A 17036-nucleotide genomic window follows, 5' to 3' on the forward strand; every position below is an offset into this window, starting at 1 on the left:
CACAAAGAAAGAGCTGACAGTACTCGGTGTCTGGATGTGAAGAGAGGGAGTTGAAGATGTTGATGAAGTTTTGAGCCAGGGAGTTTTTTGAAAATACTGGAAATGGGGAAGCTGAGAGTTGCTTTTCCTATTGGTCTTTTCTTTTTCAGCTTTATCTGTAAGTATGGAAAGGATTAGTCCTCTGCTAAAAGAGGCTTCAAACCAGCTGGAAAGCGGACCATTGGAAAAGGTATTGATACACATCACAGCATTTGAACAATCTATCATTTGGGTATATGAGGAATGCTACCTCACAGAGCAGTGGTTGGATCAATTCCCTGATAATTGATGCATTTTTTTAGTAGAACATGTTGTTTTTAGGAGAGGGGAAGTTCCAACAGACTACAATAGCCTTTCAAGGATTGTAACCCAAACACGCCATGTTAAGCAGTGTTTTAAGAATGATACAGGAAGCCCAGAAGATTGGGTCTGACAGGTTGACCAAGTGGAGAATAGATCAGTTCATTCTTCAAGTCCACTTATCAAGAACCATAGCAGTCCTGTTTGATTCTTAAACTAGATATTTCTGGAAAAATCTAGATCCATGAAATTAAAATATTCAGTGACTTTGTTTCTATTTTCTAACCCACTTTTCTTATGTGGCAATGGGAAGAATGGGAAAATGAATTGGAACCACAGACACTTCAAAATATGATCCAATCTCAGGTATTTACATGACACTTGTCAGTAACCCTGTTCAATTGCTCAGCCTTTCAGAGAATTCCCCAGGCCAGGTTTTCAAGGAGTTGTCTTGCACTGGCAGGTGGTCATTCTGTTGTGTTTCAGTTTCTTTCACCCTGGAATAAAGAAAAGGAAGCAGGCTGGATGGGAGAGAAGGGGAGGGGTAAAAAGGAGTAGACAACAAAATTCACCTATGTTGTTATATAGCTGTGGAGATTGATGAGAAAGTGTTCTGAAACTTCTCCAAGGTCGTAGGAGGAGAGCATTCTATGAAGTATGGTGTACTTCAAGGTCTGTGGGAGCAATTAGTCTGAATTTACAAAAACTAAAGAAGACAGAAAGCAAACTGTGAAAGCTGTTTTTTTTTTCATTTAAAAGAACAGAAATAGGACTCCAGTAGCAAATATTCATAAGCAGTGTAGTTTCTTACAAGCCTATATACTATACTGTGAAAACATGAAACAGAAGAGGCTGCTTATTGAATAGCCTCAGGGTCAGGAGTGGTGGGCAGATGATTCATTCATTCATGCCAGTAATAATTCTAGAACAATTATAGGGTAGGCATTCTTCTAGGTACTTAGGATATACATAGCAGTGAACACATCAGACAAATTCTCTCTGGTGGCTTGTTTACAAAAATAGCCACAATTACTCCTGTCTATGTGTTTACCTTTACTTGCAATGTGATTTTCAGCTTCTTCCATGACAGTATGGAGGCTTTCTGATCTAGGTTGGCCTTGCACTTGCTTTGACTAATAAAACAAGGTAGAATTGATGTGATACAGTCTGACCACAGAACTCAGAGGCCTTGCACTCTTCCAAATGCTCCCCCCAAATTCTGCCCAACCATCATGTGATGAAGCCTGTGCTCACTTGCTGGAGACCAAAAAGTCACCTGGAGCACAGAAGAGTCGTCCCAGCTAAGGCCATCAGGGACCAGCCAGATCTCAATGGACTCAACAGCTGCCTTGAGACACAAGAGTTAGCACAGACAACACCAGAGAAAGCTCCCACATTCCCTGTTCCCAATTGTCAAAGCACTGACTTATGAACTAAATAAATGGTTGTTATTTTAAGGCCTAAGTTTGAGGGGTAATTTGTCATACTGCAAAGGTTAACTGATATAGTTGCAGACCTTAAGGAGTTACATTCTAGGAAAAAGGAGAGAAAATTAACAACAACAATACCTCATATGTATGTACTATATCAGGTGATGATCAGTATTATGGAAAAAATTAACTACATTATGATACATAAAGAATGCTAAGGTAGAGGGGAAGGGTGTTGTTTTTTTAGGGTGTTGAGGAAAGGGATTATAGATAATATAGATAAGTGACATTTGAGTTGGTACTTAAAATAAAGTAGAGGTATGAGGTTGAGGCTTGGTGAGAATGAGAACTGGAACAAATAAATCTTAAATCTTAAAATATTTTTATGAAAACTACAAAGCATATATTTTCAACAGGAAATTTCAGATTTGGGAATTTGTATGCTCAAATTCTAGGAGTTTCCCAGTTCCTGACAGCAGACTCACTTAGGTTGAAAGTATTAGTATTCAACCTGTTCAGAATAAGGCCCACCCAGATGATGGGAAGTCCTGAATGGGGTGTCAGTGAATCTCACTCATATAGACCTACAACCTGAAACCACATGGTGAAAAATCTTGCTTTTGGCAAGCCAAGTCACCTGAATTTAACTTCCTACTATGCTACCACTGCCATCTTGCTATGTTGTACAGTTTTATTTTGAAAACAGGGCTATTGGGATATAATTCACATTCTTTACATTAAACCATTTAAAGTGTACAAGTTGAAAGTTTTTGGTACATTCAGAGAGTTGTGCGGCTATCACCACAATCCATTTTAGAACAGCTTCATGTTCTAAAATAAACCAAAAATAAACTGTTTTATGTTAGCTGTCAGCTGATGTTCCGCTAACATCACTCCCTACTTCTCACTGAAATCTGAGCCTTAGTCAACCACTAATTTGCTTTTTGACTATGAATTTGCCCATTCTGCACATTTCATATAAATGGAATCATATAATATGTGGTCTTTTATAATTGGCTTCTTTTACTTAGAATAATGTTTTTAAGGTTCATCCATGTTGTAATATGTATCAATATTTTATTTCTTTTTATTGCCAAATAATATTCCATTTTATAGATATACTATGTTTTATTTATCCATCCATTAATGAACATTTGGGGGTGGTTCCACTTTGGGGCCATTATAAATAATGCTGCTAAGAACATTCATATATAAATTTCTGTGCCGGCATGTTTTCCTAATTTTAGGTATAAATCTAGGAGTGGAATTGCTGGGTCATATAGTAGCTCTAAAGAACTCTAACACTTTGAGGCACCTCCAAAATGTTTTCCTACATGGCTCTACCTTCTTACATTTTCACCAACAATGTGAAAGGGTTCCTTCTGATTTCTCCTTGCCAATAGTTGTTTCCATTTGTCTTTTTAATTTTTAATTTAATTTAATTTATTTATTTTAAAATCTATATTATTGATATATATTTTGCCTGAATTTGAAGTGTAAAGTTTGTTTATCAACAATCTCTTGGTCTCTCGGTCTCTCAGTCTCTCTCATCTTCAGCTCTCGCATGGTGGGGGAGATGATCACACTAAAGCCTCTCCAGAGGAACCAGATGGCTGGTATGCTAGAGCTGCCAAAACAACAGTAATATAAACCATAAAATGTGAAGAAATGATATTTATTCTTTTGTTGCATTTCAGTTCTGACAGAGTGCCATTAAATAATGGGGACTTCAGAGCTGACTGTGAAACTGAAAAAATGTTGAGAGTCTAGGCTATTGTTCTCATTCTTCATTGTTAAATGACTAAGACTTGATCATCTGAAACACACTTGGTTGGTGTCATCTGATGACATTACAATTTTGCTTTAGCAATTTAGGAAAAAGATCAATTTTAAATTGACCTAACTATCTGCTTCCTATTTTGCATTTAAGCTTTGATCATATAGTATCTTATATTAAAATATTCAATTGGTATGAATTTCTAATATTGCACTCTTGATAGTTTTTTTTGTTAACTTTTCATTATGCTTGGTTTAATATGCCTTTTACTCTTTTAATCAGATTTTAATAATATATACTATGCTAATAATGGGTTTAGCAGCATCATCACTGATTTTTCATAAACACATATACACTCACATAATTTATTAGTTGGCATACTTATAGAGTATGATGTACTTTTAACAAAATAAATTTTATGTTCACATGTATAAAATAGAATATAAGTAAATCAGTATTTCTCAACTGGCAGTGATTTACACCCCCACCTCCAAGTGATGTTTGGCAGTGTCTGGAGACATTCTTCCTCATCTTGACTGGAGGGGTGCTCCAGGCATTGAGTAGGTAGATGCCGGCAGTGAGCTGAACATCCTACCACGCATGGGACAGCCTCACAGCTGCATGTGGCTCCAAATATCAATGGTGTTGAGGCTGAGAAATCCTGATGTAGGTAAATGGGTATGTGGTTGCCTTTACATGGTTTGGGAGGAAAAATTGAGATACTTAAAAAATGACTTTTTTACTTTTCAGTTACAGTTGACATATAATATTATATTATTTTCAGGTATATGACATAGTGATTAGACATTTATAAAACTTGAAAAGTAATCATGTCAATAAAGCTAGTACCCTTCTGACACTGTACATAGTTATCACAGTATTATTGGGTATATTCTCTGCTGTAATTTTCTCATAAAAAGTACATCTTCCTGACTCTTCTGTCTGACAATTTGTACTTCTTAATCCCTCCATCCTTTTCATCTGTTCCTCCAAATCTCATTCTATCTGGCAGCCATCAATTTGTTCTCTGTATCTGTGAGTTTGTTCTTGTTTGTTTGTCCATTTATTTTGTTTATTTTAGATTCCACATATAAGCAAAATCATACAGAATTTGACTTTCTCTGTCTGATTTATTTTACTTAGCAGCATACCCTCTAGGGTCATCCATGTTGTTGCAAAAGGCAAGATTTTATTCTTTTTTATGGCTCTGTAATATTTCATTATATATATAATATTTCATGTATAAATATATGTAATATATATATATATTTTAAAGACTTTATTTATTTTTAGAGAGGGAAGGGAGGGAGAAAGAGAGAGTGAGAGAGAAACATCAATGTGCGGTTGCTGGGGGTTATGGCCTGTAACCCAGGCATGTACCCTGGCTGGGAATCAAACCTGCAACACTTTGGTTTGCAGCCCATGCTCAATCCACTGAGCTACACCAGCCAGGGTAATATATATTTTTATATAAAATCTTTATCCACATATCTATTAATAGACAGCTGGTTTGCTTCCATATCATGGCTATTGTAAATAATGCTGCAGTGAACATAGGGGTGTACATATCTTTTAAAATAAGTGTTCTGTATTTTTTCAGATAAACACCCAGAAGCAGAATTGCTGGGTCATATGTTAGTTCTAAATTTTATGAGGAGCCTTCATCCTGTTTCCCTTAGTGGCTTCATCAATTTACAACCCAGCCAACAGTACTTTTATGCTCAGCAAAGAGGCAGTGTATGCAAATAGGACAAACCCAAGATAAAAAATGCCATAAACTCCACCTTGTTTTTGTGATGCTTGTTAACTTTAACAGGAGCTCTCACGCTTAAAATGTTTTATAGTTCTTGTATCATCCATGGATGTGGAAATGAAAGAATTTCCAAATAAATATGCCTTTTTACAGATGCAAAACATGGAATTTAATGATTATCTTAAGTTTGCATGACTGGTTAGTGACCCCAGTTTCCTGTTTGCAAAGCATTTAAGCTCCTGAGTCAGACATATATCTACCAATCTAATGGTAGGAAGGGAATTAGAGAAGGACTTTCTGTATTTCCAGAAAGAAAACAGGCAAGTAGTACAAGTGAACAAAAATGCCTGCTATGTCTCCTCTCTGCTTCTCCCAGCGCCTCAGTCACATGAAAATTCCAAAGGGAATGTGGTCACCATTCTATCTGTTATTAAACACTCAATCATCTCAGATAACCATTTTAATTAAAAATTTTCTTTGTTTATGGAGAATTAAATTCACTTGTGTTAACTCTAAGTTTACATTTAACATTAATCATAGTATTCAAGGAAAGTAAATTTCAAATTGATGCTGTCAATTCTGCTAATGTTGCCATGCTGAAACTGAGACAGCTGAAGCAATATAGCATTTTCATGTGTTTCTGCAAGTTCTGACTCCTCTTTTAGCTATTGAATAATAAATGCATTTGTCACAGAATGACATCAGTCAGGGTACAGATTTAAATGAGAACTGGAACAAGCTTTGGTGCCTAATAACTGTGGTGCTAACCTTGGATAATAGTGTCAGTGATCTTCAGAATATTTAACCTAGAGGAGAAATCCACCGTCATTTCCACCACAGAGTTGTTCCTATGGTGTTATTTTGGCAAGGGACTAAGATTGTTAAGCTTTTCATAAAATGTCTTCTGTTTTAATAGTTGAGGTAATTAATTTTAAATGAAGTGGAGACATAGACTCAATTATCTTTGGATAAATATTGATCATTTAGAATAAGTTCTATTTAAATATTTTCCAGCAACTTGTAGAATCCTTTGAAAGTGAATAGAGAAGGAAAAGTTGACAAAATCATCCACCCCATCTTGTAACTTGCTCAGTAGTCAAAGGTTTCCTGAAATTTAGGGTCTACAGATTGAAATAAGGATTTGTTCTCATCATATTTACCAAGTTTCTGCTAGACATCTGGTACTATACATACACCATAGAGGCATAGAGGTTTCACACATGTTTTCTGCAGTTAAACATTTACTAGGTAGCTTGTAGGTTGGTAAACTGGTAAATTCTGGAGTACATTGAGACATGAAAGTAGCCTGGCTGCAGAGAGGAAGAACTTTCAATGATGAGAGCTTTCAGTGTCCAAAAATAAAGAAGAAAATCTCAGGAATTTTCAGCTTAGTGGGAAAAACACTAAGACTAAGGTAAGAGAATAAGAAAAATTAGGGTGAAGTGACCCCATAACAGTATTTCCAAAATATTTATTTAGTTGAATGGTAAGGAAGTGAGTTGTGATCAAATTCTCCACATTATCCACTGAAGTACTATGTTGAAGATGGAGGAGCTGTCTGTAAATGCAGTACTTATCTTCCAATAGTCATTCTTAATAATGTCTAACATGAATTATCAGGGGAGCCTCTAAATATATGAACGACTGAACTGCCACCTGGGGCTTCTGGTTTATTGGGTCTGGAGTTGGGCCTGACCAATTGCTATTAACAAAGCAAATTCACTGGGCAATCCAAACTACAGAAAAGCAGGGACACAAAAGTTTAGGAAATATCTAATGGCATCACAGAAACCTCATCATCCATGAAGATGTGTTCTGTGCTTCAGGATGATAATTTTATGCATCTGAGACTTTATAGCAAAGATATATGGCATTTGGTGCTACCTTCTTCCATTTAGTCTCCTTATTCCAGGGAGCCTTCTGGGAGTCAGCACAGCAGTGTTTAGGGAAGTCATGCAAAACAATAAAGAGCCATTGCCATCATCCTCTGATTTATTGGGTGCCCTTTGGGGGATACTGTTGTCAAAAATATTTTTTGGGGAACACGTTGGAACTCAACATAGATAGAACCCAACTGTAAATGGACTTACAAACAAAGCGATCAATATTTAGGATATCTACATTATACAGGTGAATCAATTTTAGATCTTGTGAAAGTGAAAAATAACTGCCAGAGATGAAAAGGTTAATGCTGTCCTCTGACAACCAGAACAAGGCCCTGTCACTGCAGAACATTTAGTGATCAATGTCAGGAAGGAGATTTTATAAACACATACACACACATATACACACACATACACGTGTTGTAGAAATCACATTTATAGAAGGTTAAAGAAGTTTTCAACTCTGAGTTTGTGAATGATAAACCACATTCCTGGAGGGGTATAATGAGGAAGGTGATTGATCCATTTAATAACAACAAAGAAGTATTAACGAGAAGGAGGAACATAGGTCAATGGTTATTTTGACAAATAAAATTTTAACTTGCTGCTGTTATAAATCTTTGGCAAATTTGTATTTCAGCACTGTTTAGAGATATGAACTCACCTAGGTGGAACCTTTCATTTAATCTGTCATCATTTTAGTAAGGATACAAGGTCTGTCCAGAAGGTATCCAGCCATGTAATATGAAAAATAGAGAAATTTATTGAAGAAGATACAAGGTATAAGAAACATTGTACATGGGACAATGACACTTCAGTCCCCTTCAAAGTAGGCATCTAGGTACCTCTCACAGTTCTCCCAATCACCATCAGCTGCCCCATTATATTTTCCTGATTCTCATTGATGGCCTGAAATCTCTTTCTTTTTAAAGGTGATTTTAGTTTTAGGAAAAGCTAAAAGCCACAGGACACCAAATCTTGGCTGTAAGGCTGAGTCACCTAGGTGTTTTGATGTTTTGCCAAAAAACTCTGTGTGAGACATAATGCATGAAGTTTGTGCTGTTGTGATGAAGCTGCCAATCACCAGTTGCTTGTAGCTATAGCCTTCTGAATCATCTGAATATTTTCTGCTGAGGAATGTTCAAGTGTAATGCAAAATGTGATGCAGATTCATTGCTCTACTCACTCAGTCATTTTGAATGCAATGACCACACAGTACCCATGCCCACTCAATGGCGTCTACCACACCCACTGACTAGTACAGTGAAGTCGTCATTGTTCACACATATGCATTCCAGTCCACACTCCTTGGCTGCCAGGTTATACAAATATTGTGCAAACTGTTCTTGTTATATTAGCAATGGCTGGACTTTTTTTCTGGACAGACGTCATATACTAGAAAAGCAGATTATTTGACAAAAATGTCTTCTCCAAGGGAAATTTAGGACTAGTTCTAAAGGAATTAGATGACTAGACCAAGTACTGTATCATGACAGATGTTAATTTTATTAACAAATAACTCTCCTTGCTGTCCTATACACCCTGATAAATTTGCTGTTAAAAGGTTTTCATAGATTGTTTCCATCATGCTTCCAATTTAATTTGTTAAAGTTAAATATAGAAAACTTTAAAATTACACAAGAATTTTCTATTTTCCAATAGTCATTTGAATTTCCACATTTATTTCTCACCCTTGCTAAATTCCTAACACAATCCATGAGAAATAGAAAGAGAGAAAAAAATGCCCACGTAGATTATATCAGTAGGACTAAAGAGGTAAAAACTGCCATCAACTAGCTAGATAATTTGAGGAATTTCTAAAAGATGTAGTAGAAATAGTACCAGATCTGAGGGAGATATGCAGATGCTTAAAATATAATTAATTTATCCACTCACTCATTGATTTATTCTTTTACTCACATAGTTTATAAATATTTATTGAGCACATATAATGTGTCCTGCACATTTGAGGTACTGGAGATCACAAAGGTGAACTGTACTGACACAAGTTTTGCTCTCATGGGATCTGATGCAAAAAGTTATGGTACACAAATTAATGAATAAATAAACAATGTACTTCAAATAGCGATAAAGGACTATAAATAACAAAACAGAATATTGTGATAAAGAAGATTCCTGTGGAGAGAGATACTAGCAGAGAGGGTATGGAGCTATATTTTGTTGTGTGTCAGGAAAGAACTCTCTGAAGAAATGACTGCAGAGCTGAGATATGAATAATAAGGAGAATCAACCACAGGAAAATTTGCAGTAAAGCATTTTGGGACGATGCAGTAATGAGTAGAAAGGCTAAGAAGAATCAAAGAAGTCCAGTGTGACTGAAGAAGAATAAAGGAGGGAGTTACAAGTTATGAGATCCAAGTAGAAGCAACTTTACTATAAAGGTACCAAAGTATAAGCTTCTTTCCCGCTAGTTCTTGCAAGACCCTGAACCTAATTTTGTATTATTTTAATTGAATCTACCCACCAAATTGCATAAACTTAGGTTCCTCAAAATTTGTATTAACCTTTGAGTCAGAGGTCTATGGTCAAAACATAGAACCTTGTAGGTCCTGGAAAAAGCATTGTGATTTGTTTTTTCTTGTTGACATGGAAATCCTTAAATGATTTGGGGATGTGTGCCATATATTGGGGAAGGATTTCTGTGGCAGCTGTCTGGTGGATGGACTATGTGGGTGGGTAGGAATACAGGAGTTGCCCAGCTGGCTTGGGAAATGGCAGTTTGGAACAGTCAGGTAGAGTGGAGATGGACAGAAAGGGTCTGTGGAAAACTTATTTGGATAGCATCTCTAAAAATATATTATTCTAAGTCCAAGATAAAGGCTTGGGTGGGAAGTGGCCAGTGAGTAGAAATAAAATCTTAATTCTACTGATGTCTTTGAGAAATGTGCTTTATATCATTACATAAAAGGCACAAGAAATTTTTAGAAAAGAATAACATTCATTATTAGTGAAAGTGTGATGACCATGAACACTCATACATACAGTTAATAAAATATAAATTGGTACAAATTTTCCAGAAGAGAAATTGGTTCTATCTATCATGAACCTTTCAATGTGTGTTATTGTTGGCTTAGTAATTCCACTTTAAGAAACTCTCCTGTGTAATCAGACCACTGATTAAGGATACATTAATAGATATGTTCATTTTAACATTGTTAATAATACAGAAAAACTGAGCAGAGGTTAATGTTCAGTATTAAGAGTTTGGGTGAATTCATTATGGTAATCCATACAATGGAATACTATGTAGTATTTCAAAATGATGTATAAGCACATTTGTATTGCTTTTGAATGATGTTTGTAATATGTTGTTAATGAGAAAACAAGTTACAAAATATTCATATATGAAGAAATATTTGTGCATGTGAATAAGAAAAAGTCTTGAATATATACCTACTTGTTAACAATGTTATCTTTCTGTGATAGGACTAAGGATGATTAAAATTTTTTTCTTTCATGCATTTTCATAACTTGTGCAATATGAAAAGTGAAAACTTTAATTGGTGGTAGGAAATACTTATTTCTACAGAAAATTTGTATTAGCAAATTTGTTTGTTATAGCTTTTGAGAATCCAAAGCAAATGTCTTTTGCCATGTGGGATGCATTTTATATGTAGCTATAATCCATTAAAATTTATTTCCATAATATGTTAGTTGTGGAGACAAGAACACACACAGGAAACAATTAGATGGAATGAAGTGAAAATAAATAACACAATGTAAGTGATGTAGGTGATACAATTTGCACCAGGAGATCAGCAAAGAGAATTTAAAGGGACCCAGGGAGTCAGCTCATGCTGCCTTTTGCTTTAGGTGTGATGAGCTTGGCCTTTAAAGCTGGTAGGATTGGATTAAGCAGATGAGAGAAAGAGTTTGTTGGATGCAGAGATTAATATTTTATGAGGGGAGAAGTACGTGGTTGGTATAATTAGACCTTGTTTGCATATGAGAAAGAATAAAGTTATAAGGTTAGGTCTCTTATCCCCTAGAAAAAATATACCTGCCAAGAAGGACTCCTTGTGTTGAACTGGGTTCAAATTTATAATCAGAGTCTAGCAGCTACTGCCAGCAATTCAGGAAAAAGTCACAAAGTGAGTTGCCAGCCTCCTGCACAGTGTAACTGCTGTCTAGGTCAACCTTTATAAAGGAGTTCTTGGAATCATATTTTGACCAATGGGCTGAGACCTGCCCCATCCAACTGGAGCAACTCAGCTATATCCTCATTTGCATCTTTTTTGACCAGAGCAGCTCCATAACAACCAATCATGATATGCAATTCTGACCAATAAGGAAAGTGTTATTTGAGCCAATTAAACTGTGCAAATCTGGATTCCTCATTTCCATCAAAACATACTAATTAGGGACTGGGGCAGGCACTTTCTTTATGTAAATGGGCCTTGCTGTTGTCTCAGGGATGCCCACTCTCACTTTCCACTGGAGGCTGCATTTCCCAGGTTTGCAAACTGTTCACTTGATTAAAGTCTGTCCTTTTACTGCACCCCAGATTGGGCACTTCTATTAGCATCGAATTGGTAGCAGCAACCTTTTGTTGACAGATCTATGGTAAACTAGGAAGAAGAATTCATAAATGTCAGTATGAATCCATAATACACAATGGAATAAGTGTCAGGAAATTATTGTGGCTTCTTGAACAGTGGAAAAATAAGATGTAAGTGTCATTTTACTAAAGTTGTTCCATGAAAGAAGGAATAAGTGAAGAGGCTGATGACCAGGAGAACAGTGACAAAGCTACTGGCCTCTGATAGATATGGGGTTTGCCAGGATGGGAGCTGTGAAATCATTTAGGGAAGTATCAGCAATGTTTAATACATGAAAAGGGGAGACCAGAAAAACCCCTCTGTTTCCAAATTGGAATAATAAGGTAATGGGAAACCAGCCTGGAGAAAGCAGGAGATGAAACTTGAAGAAAAAAGTATTCCTTCCTAGAAGAAGTGAGAAGGAATAACATCCGCAGTGGATTATTAAGTCCTGAGTTCAGGTTCTCAGTTATTAACATGGCCCGTTAACTCATCATGGCTGCCTGTGAAGAGCTTGCTGGATGCAACATGGAAGGGCATATTGGCAACGCGTATTTTGTTCCTGAACTAAATTGTGACACACTCACCCATAATTGTCCCTCATTTCATATGTCATGCTTTGGTTATCTTGGCCACAGAATTGACTATCAATTCTTTGATACCCATCGTTAATGTGACTATTAATTTTCATGCTCAAGGTTGCATACTTAGCTACAAATTTGGCTGCTGTGACTGAAAATATTGTGACTCTATTCTGTGTACATGGCCTAGGTCACACGGGGTCATTTCCTTCCCAGTTTTTAAAATTATTTCAAACTAATATTAGATTTATGAAAAAGTTGCAAAAATAGTACTGAGAGTTTTCTTTTATCTTTCACCATCTTCCTTCAATGTTAACATTTCACATAAACATAGTATCAAAATGAAGAAATTAACAGTGGCACAATGAAGAAATTAAAGACTATTCTGATTTCATCAGTATTTCCACCACCTGTCCTTTGGCTGTTACGAGATTCCATCCAAAACCTCATATTGCATTAGCTGTTATTTCTCATTAGTCACATGCACTCTGTGGTAATTTCCCAATCTTTGTGCCCCTTCTTGATGCAACATGTCAGAGTGAATGTGATGTTGATGTATCTTATTACTCACATTTATACTTATTTTTGTATTTATCTCTGCATGCAATAAAACACATGCATTTATACTGATATCGCTTATTCCAATCCAACACTGCGCATTCTAGCCTTCCCCCCTTTCTAATGTGTAACTTCCCTAACAGTGAGAAACACAGCTCTCATCATCTATGTGCTATTTATAGTAGTTATTTTTGAACTCTAGGGTACACACAAAACTTTTTTGAAATCACTAACACATATCCCTGTGAGAGACATATTTACTAACAATGTAGTTTTCACGTATAACTCTTTAGTCTTTAGCTTTACAGTCAAAATATTATTTTTTAAAGTTAAATTAGGTTATTTCTTTCCTCATCCTTTTCACTGTGGTTATATTATTTATTCGTAATTCAGTTAGGTTTATTGATATTTGTATTCTATTTTGCGTTCCTTTTATTTCTGGTTCTTTAAATATTAACATAAAGAAGACTTTACTTTCTGTAGCGTATATTTTCATACATTTTTTCATATTCAAAGAATTGTGTATTTACTACCCCAATTATGATGTAGAACATTTTATCACCTCAAAAATCTCTTTCTGTCCTTTTATAGTCAGATTCACCCTCTACCCCCAATCCTTAGCAACTACTGATCTGTTTTCTACTCATATCTTTTTGCCTTTTCCAGAAAGTCATGTAAATTAAATCAAACCTTTTTTTCTGGCTTTTTTAAATTAATGACATTTATTTAAGATTCATCCATGCTATTACATGAATCAATAATTTATTTCTTTTTATTGCTTAGTAGTATTCTATTGTATGCATGAACCACATTTTATTTATTCACTGGTAGAAGAATATCTGGGTTGTCTCCAGTTTTTGACAACTATGAACAGAGATGATATTAAAATATTCTCATACAGTTTTTGCGTGAACATAAGTTTTTATTTCTCTTGGGTAAATGCCTAGGGCTGGGATTACTGGCTTGCATTGTAAGTACATGGTGAACTTTATAGGAAATTGCCAAAGTGTTTTTTTAAAGTGGTTGTACATTTTATATTCCCACCAGCAGTGTACAAGAGTTCTGGATTCTCCATGTCCTCTCAGAACTTGATGTATTAGGGTTTTTTGTTTGTTTGTCATTCTAATAAATGTATACTCATGTAATATTGTGTTGCTAATTTACCTTTTCAAAATTATTAGTAATATGGAGCATTTAAAAAATACTTATTTTGCATTTAAACATTTTTTTGGTTGTTTGTTCAGATCTTCTGTTCATTTTATTTTAAAAATTAGGTTATTTTCATATTGCTTTTTTGAGGGTAGTTCATATATTGTATACACGAGTCCTTTGTTAGAATGTGATTTGCAAACATTTTTTCCTAGTCTGTGGCATTTTTCATTCTCTTAACAGTGTTTTTCATAAAGTAGAGGTTTATAATTTTGATAAAACACAATTTGTCATCCCCACCCCATGGACTGAACATTTGGTATCGTGGTAAATACAGTATGTTGAAAATATCTTTGCCTAACTTGGGATCTAAAAGTTTTTCTCCTATTTTTTCTAGAGTTTTGATAGTTTTACTTTTTATATTTGGGTCTATGGTCAGTTTTTGAGTAAGAGTTGAGGTATATACTGAGGTGTATATTTTTCTGGTTGTTCAGTTTTTCAATCACCATTTATTGTAAAGGTAGTCCTTTCTTTTCTGAAATTATTTTTCTTTTTTGTCAAATGCCAGTTGACTATTTTGTGTAGGATTATTTCTGTGTATTCTTTTCCACTGATCTTTGTGTTTATCCATTTGCCCACATTACTCTTTGGTACTCTCTGTTTTACCCAGGGATACTTAGAAGTGTTTTGTTTGACTTCCCATTATTTAGTGATTTTTCAGATATCTTTCTGTTATTGATATTTAAATTCCATTTTTCTCTGAAAACATGCCTTGTGTAATACCTATTCTTTTAAATCTGTTGATATTTGATTTATTGTCATAATATCATCTCCCTTGGTGATGTTCTATATAACTTGAAAAAATATGTATTTTTCAGTATAAAGTGAAGTGTTCTATAAATGTCAATTATGTCAAGTTGGTTGATATTGCATTTTGGCCTTCTATATTTTTACTGATTTTTTTTGTTTGTATGTTCTGTCTATGTTGTCATAGTTGTGAATTTGTGAGTTCTATCACTATTTGTTTTATGTGGTTTTGAAGCTCCGTTTTTTTAAAAGATTTTTATTTACTTATTTTTAGAGAGGGAAGGGAGGGAGATAGAGAGAGAGAGAAACATCAATGTGCGGTTGCTGGAGGTTATGGCCTGCAACTGAGGCATGTACCCTGGCTGGGAATTGAACCTGGGACACTTTGGTTCCCAGCCTGCGCTCAATCCACTGAGCTACGCCACCCAGGGCTTGAAGCTCTGTTTTTTTTATATGCCTACACAATTAATGTTATATCTTCTTAGATAATTATCCCCTCTGTTTTTATTTGATGTCTGTCTTTATCCCTGGTCATATTTTTATTTTGTATATCTGATGCCGATTGAGCTACTGCCTCATTATTTGGGCTGTTGTTAGCAAAGTACATCATTTTTCATCTTTTTACTGTTACTTTATCTGTCTCTATTTAAAGTGGGTTTCTTATGGACAACATATAGTTGGATCTTGTTTTTATATTAATCTGAAAATTTCTCTATTTTAATTAGATTGGTGTGTTTAAACCATTTATAGTCATGTATTTATTAGTATGGTTGATGCATGAACAATTGACCCGCTCCTACCCCTCTTGTGCTGTAGAATAAAGAATCCCATCCCTTCCCCACAGGGACCATATATAGCGGTGGGGTTGGCCAGGTGCTATATGATTGACATCTTAAGTGGAACAAAAGAGTATACATTACATCCCAAACAGGGAAAGATATTCCTACACAAGGTACTGAGCTTGAGGAGATTCTATCTCTTTGAGAGGAAGTGTTCCAGGTCCCAGGTCCATACTAATGTGGCCAAGTGTGGGTCAAAAGAGTGCATGCACAAGCCTGTTATTCCCAACATGTATCTAATGTGGGAAATTTAAAGTAATTCATGAAAGCATGAGGAAGGAACACATTTTGGTCATCATGCTGCCAGCAAGATAACAGCCCTTAGCATTTTAAATATTTTTTCACTATCTGAATATATTATATACACATAATATGTGATATACTTACAATCCTACTGTTCATAGTTTATAACTAATTTTTTCAACTTGTGAACATATTCTTAAATGTATTCAAGGCCATCTTTATATGACTATACTATAAGTTATTTAGCCACATCTATAACTTTGGATATTTAAGTTGCCTTAAATTTATGTTACTTTTATAAATATCAATATAATGAATATCTTTCACCAAAATCTTTGTGAATATTTTTTACTATTTCTCTAGATAAATTCTTAAAAGTAGATTAATCATTCCAGCTGGTTTGTCCATTTTTTTAGGCTTTTGATACTAATTGTCAAATTACCTTTTCAGAAGATCATGCTGATTTACTCTTCCACTAAGATTATTGGAGAGCATTATGCTAAGTGAAATAAGCTAGGCGGTGAAAGACAAATACGATATGATCTCACCTATAAGTGGAAACTGGTCAACAAAACAAACAAGCAAGTAAAACATAAACATAGACATTGGAATAAAGAACAGACATATGGTAACCAGAGGGGAGGGAATGGGGGGAAATGGGGGAGAATGGGGGAAAGAAGAGGAAGAGTTAAGGAACATGTATAAAGGACCCATGGATGAAGCCAAAGGCAAGTAGGATTGAGGGTGGGGTAGGGGGGATGGGGGGAAATGGAAACAACTGTACTTGAAAAACAATAAATTATGTAGTGTTTGTTTTTGGAAGGGTAGTTTACCTACTTCTTCAAGATGAGGAAGAAATAGGGAAAAATACAATTTTTCATGATAAAAGAAAATTGAGAGATAGTTTTATGGTTGATCTGATACTTCCTATTCTAAAATATAACAAGATCAGTTCTCTAAAGAGTGAAAGGATAGATAAAATTTGAGTCTGTGTATCTTACACATTCTATTAACCAAAACAGAAACAGAGGCATGGATACATGGAACAGACTTACAGCTGTTAGAAGAGGGGGTGGGGGACTGGAAGCAAGAAGGTAAAGAAGGGATTAGCCAAAGAA

Source organism: Phyllostomus hastatus, unplaced genomic scaffold (assembly GCF_019186645.2).
Source record: "Phyllostomus hastatus isolate PE091 unplaced genomic scaffold, TTU_PhHast_1.1 phas_contig_58, whole genome shotgun sequence".
In the NCBI taxonomy this organism is placed as follows: domain Eukaryota; kingdom Metazoa; phylum Chordata; class Mammalia; order Chiroptera; family Phyllostomidae; genus Phyllostomus; species Phyllostomus hastatus.